Source organism: Limulus polyphemus, unplaced genomic scaffold (genome assembly GCF_000517525.1).
Source record: "Limulus polyphemus unplaced genomic scaffold, Limulus_polyphemus-2.1.2 Scaffold2893, whole genome shotgun sequence".
In the NCBI taxonomy this organism is placed as follows: domain Eukaryota; kingdom Metazoa; phylum Arthropoda; class Merostomata; order Xiphosura; family Limulidae; genus Limulus; species Limulus polyphemus.
This window is the reverse complement of record NW_013668503.1, coordinates 77,607-83,280: the sequence shown is the minus strand read 5'-3', so window position 1 is coordinate 83,280 and position 5,674 is coordinate 77,607.

Below are 5,674 nucleotides of genomic sequence, written 5' to 3'. Positions count from 1 at the left end.
TTTTAGTCATGCAATTATTTTATTTTGTAACTATCCATAAAACAACCACGTTTCCTTGTGTAACTCATCTGGCCTAAATAATCAGTTCAGAATTAATGTTTTGAAGAAGCAAGATACGTTTACAGTTCTAGTATATAGTCTTATACTTCTATTAACCTAGGCCATATATATATATGTAAGCTCTATAAATATGTATAATAGATAAGTCATTCTCTCAAAAGTTACAGAAAATGTAAAAAACATTGGCAAGCTAAAATCGTTTCACATTCAGAAAATCTATACGCACATAAATGGTTTCTTTCTTACCTTCAAACTTTGAATCCTTTAATGTAAGATGTTACGCGTATTTAACAAAGCTAAACTATTTGTATTAAGTAGTTTATTTGAACTACCACCACGTTAGTTTAGTTTTTTTTTAATGCACAAGCTTTCGTCTCAATTACCAAAGTCTTCTGCAGGTGCGAGATGTTTAGTAAACAATAGGATGTAACGGAACAATTGGAATAACAAGTTGCCTGGCAACACTAAAAACAAGAACGTACCGTAAGTTTCTTTACAACAATAATACTACACAAAGCTACACTAAGTACAAGGTTCCAGTAATGCAACAGAAAGTTCACAGAAAAAAAATATTACTTACTTAAAGAAATGACATAGGGTTATTATAAATATCGTAATTATTTTACGTCAAGTGTGTAAAATCAGATTCACCTTCTTGCTTTTTAATTTGATCTCAAAAAATATCATATTAAAAGGTTACCTGTAATAACAGTTATTTCTTAGTTGCAGTGTACATTCCACATTCAAGGATAAGAAGCCCAGAAAATTCAAAGTATTCAATATCGGAGTCTGTACGTCCAGAGTAAAAGCAAACAGAGTCAGCTAAATTTATGTAACAAATAACTTTAGTAATTTTAACATTTAATTCATCAGTCACATATTTCAACTCACCTGTGTTCGAGTAACGTTTGTTATGTATTGAGAATTTGAAATAACCCAAAGCCGCGTTAAATAATTTAACTTTTGGTAGTTGAACTGTACCCTGGATTTAGTATTTAGAAATATGCCGATATTTTATTTAATTTACGCTGTTTGCCAACAAGATTGATTCACACCGTTTTTGTTTTGACACAAATACGTTTTAATATATATACAACAGTATAATTTACAATAGCAACTATTACGATTAGTTATTACAAACAAAGTTTCATAAGCAGAAATTTCACGAAATTACAAATAACCTAAAATTGTCTTCCTAGTTCAGAGTCTCCTTGACATCCAGCGAGTTAATTTGAAGTCGTTGTACGTACAATTATTGGGAGGCTAGCTACCTTTGTCAGGCACTGAATTGTTGGACCGTCGAAGTAAGATAATATTTTCATAAAACCACTAATATCCGAGGAGAAATCAGTAATATTTTTGGAAAGATATTAACGTTTGATAAGAATTCACTGACGTTCGAACTTTATAACTGTTCCTGGTCAAATGTCGTATATTTTCTGGTTGATAAGGGTTAGCAAAATCACACTTTATAGCTTACACGGTTATAACAGTTTCCTAGTAGACTTGTCTCTTCTCTGTTCTCTGCTTTTATCGGCGAGACACATTTTCTAGAAACTTCTGATAATACCGGTTACGGAAGTGGATATATTGTTGATTCTTGTGTTCACGAATATTCTACAATCTTGGAGACTTGGTGGAAGTTTCGCCATACGTAACTTACACGGTAAGCTAGACACGCCCTCAAATATAAACTTATTCGAAACAAACGTTGAAATTGAAATAAATACATAACAAACTCGTTATTCGCAACACATATCTGATACTACAAGTCACGCATATTTCTAAATACAAATTCAATCCAAACAACGTTCATATTAAAAATAAATACATAACAAACTCGTTATTCGCAACACATATCTGATACTACAAGTCACGCATATTTCTAAATACAAATTCAATCCAAACAACGTTCATATTAAAAATAAATACATAATGATAAATTCGTTACACGTTCCAAAGATAAGTTTCCAAGACAAACCAAACTGATAAAGAAATATTTTAAGCCAGTGCTAAGAAAATAAAATCCTCCAAAAGTCGTTTTGGAAACGTCATAGTTAATCTTACTGAGAACTCAAGACAACCTTTTTGACTTTACAGACCTCCAACACACATGAAAATATAGTAAAAAGGTTCAAGTCTGTCAATAGTCATACTTAACCTCGTTCGCGTCTTTGTTTTGTCAGGTCAGAAATGTCAATCCAATGAGCAGCTTGTTTATGAAAAAGTCACTGGCCATGAACTTGTCGGTGTAGCAGGTAATCAGCTATACCAGGGAAGTACATCCTCTCCTGGTATCACTTACGAATGTCTCCAGAGGTGTCGTATCACTACCGACTGCCAAGCGTTTATTCTGGACTACCAAACACAACAATGCACTAGTCTTCGAGATGGGAGTGCTAACCGACCCTTAGATCTCAGACCAGCTTTTGGCAAGAGCTACTTTGAAGGAATTTGTATGCCAAGTAGGTTTATTATGCAACACCAACTTCAAGTCTTTAATATAAACAATTATAACGTTCACAAGATACGCACATACAACGATTTTTCGTCTTCTCTAGTTACAATAGAAAGCTTCCCAACCCTCTTGATCAGTAATGTGGCAGTCTTTAGAGCTAGTGAATAACAAATGAATGAGCGGGTTAAACTATAAGCATAATAACGACACTGTTATGTAATGAGTCCAGCAGTGAAAATCGACCATATCTATGTATTTCAATGTTTAAACTAATATTTAGCTAATAAACTCGGTTATGAAAATTATTGTACCTTTGGACTACATGAGAAGCTAGAGGATTTTAAAGTTATTGCCTGAAGCATTGGAAACCAACATACCTAGTACTGATGAACAATTTAACTCCTGACAGATTGGGATGATCTAACAAGTTCCCATACAGTTTTATGCCAAATATAAACTTTTGAACTTCTATTCTTCATTTTTCATGATTGATCTAAGTAACATGTGTCTTTCAATTAATTTTCATGATTGATCTAAGTAACATGTGTCTTTCAATTAATTTTCATGATCGATCTAAGTAACATGTGTCTTTCAATTAATTTAGAAAATTATACAAGTTATAATCCAAAGCCTTTCAAATTTGTTTAAACTGCCATATCGTGAAAACCAGAATAAAAGTAAACAATGAAATTAGGAAATAAAAAAGGTGAGCTAAATGAATGCCGTAATAGCAATTTTAACTAGTTCGGATTCCACGAAAAACTAAGATGCAAATTTAAAAGTACGTCTCAGTTAGAACAAAAATTGAATTTTTCACTTTGAAGAAACTCATGGTTGCTGTTAAATATTTTATGATTTTTTTATTCGAAGACTTTCCGATATGTGGGAAGCTGTGGGTTTATGAAAGACTAGTAGACCAAGAACTGCGAGGACCGCTTCCACGAGACACCATCCGATTGGTCAGAACAAGAGAAGAGTGTGAAAGTCGTTGTCTTCAAGAATCCCGATTTCGTTGCGTTGCAGCTAACTATTACAGCTCTCGCCAAGAATGCACGTTATTTACTGAAAGCAGAGAGTCCAGAAACGGACAGCTAGTTCCAGCACGTGGAGTTGAGTTTCTTGAAAACCAGTGTAACTTAGGTACTCTCTTACTACGAAGAAAGTTTTTTTTAATGTGATTTATCAACTTCGTTTATATTACGTGTTTTATGATTTACCATGATGATAATTTATGAAAAGAGACTAAACATTATCAAGAATAATCAAATAATAATATAATGATACAGAAAACTTAAGAATAGTAATGCTGTAGTAATTCGTAGTGTTTTTTATTAAATAATTATTACAAATCATATAAAAATGAGCAAATCATAATAAGACTAAATATTATATTTAAATAATGCAATACGGTGTTGTTTAATTTAATAGAAGGGGAGGTTTTAGTTTTTATTTTACTATGATGTATTAATTTGTAATATTTAGATTTCATATCTATTAATTATATGTTAATTTTTAAGTGTTTAATGTATTTCTAGTGTTGGCAAACGATAAGTCTGCATTCGTCACGATTGACACTAAAAATAAAGAAACAACTATCACCCAAAAATTAAAGTTTTAGAGTGGCTTAGTAAACCAATTTTATTATGTGACGTTTACAATTATTGCTCTTACTGAATAATTGGATAGAAATTCAGCCTTTACGACTTGGAAGCAAAACCGTTTCGTTGCACTTTCGTACACATTTATCGAAACGCCACTTCTCTTTCACGTAGTTAAATCAAGTGGTCCCTTTGTTATATTCACAGAGAACCAGTCAAAAGAAATAAAAAAATACCGAAGAAATAGAAAATGTATCACTTTTCTAAAACTTTCCTGTGCCTAAAACAAATGTAGATGATAGGACCGAATTTCTATCCAAAAGCCCAGAAATGTTGTTAATAAAAATTTCCTATCGTACTTTATGAAAAAAAAATCATCAGTTTCAAGTGTTTAAGTAGCTTACACCTGTTTATCTTGACTCAAGTTTTAAGATTCATTGCATGTATTTCCGTAGCTCCGGATATTAAATAACGCGTTCTCTAAGTAAACTAAGGACTGCTTAGTTTTTCAACTTTAGTTTCATTTGTTTATATTAATGGTATTTTATAAAGTATATGCATTTACTAGTTTCATTTACTTTATTTTAGATATATCCAGATGCTCATATAAACAGGTTGAAAGGGATCAATTCATGTTATATACCACTAAATCAGTGCCTTCAGCGTCCTCTACATTCCAATGTGAGCAGGAATGCAACCAGGAAAGAGAATTCGCATGTCGTTCCTACACATACGTTGAACAAGGTGGTTTTGTCGGAGGAAACCAGTGCTTGTTAAGTAGTGAGAGTCGAGAGACAAACCAAGAGAGGGCACTTCAGTTCCGATCCCGAGCTTTGTACACTGAGAAAAACTGTAAGAGTGATTCTGGCACAGTTCTTCCTACACTGCCAACATTACCTCCTTTTACCTCTTACTCTCCTTTTCCTCCTGCTCCCTCACCCCAAGAAAGCTGTTGGTTGGATAAGTACACATATGAGAAGACAACAGGATACGATCTTCAGAGTGGACGAAGGGAGCTTATCCGTGTGCGAGGTGCTGTGGGAATTATTGGGGAATGTCAAAATGCGTGTCAGCGGTTGGGGGATAGGTGTCGAGCTTTCGTGATCCAATATGGAGAATATCAGCGATGCTTCTCGTTGGACAATGCTGCTGGTGATAATTCTGATGCCCTTACCTCTTCCCCCCTCATGACGTATTTCGAAAAGATATGTTTAAAAGGTAATTGTGTTATGGATCGAAACTCTGTTTTTGTGACACAAACTGAGAAAAAAGAAAAAAAAACAGTTTCATTAAGACTTTCTAAGGGGTTAAAATTATGTTTCACTGTCAAAAAGCCTTAAATGTTTTTACTTGATTTATTTATTTTTCCAACAATCGTAGAATATTGGGGAAATTATTATATGTTTTTTTTCATTTGTTTTAGTTTTTAATATAATATAAAACTTACATTTATGAGAATCAAGTTCGTGTAAATCTTTTGATGAATTTCCCTTAACTTTTCCAGCCCCCCAGTGGCACAGCGGTATGTCTGTGGACTTACAACGCTAGAAACCGGGTT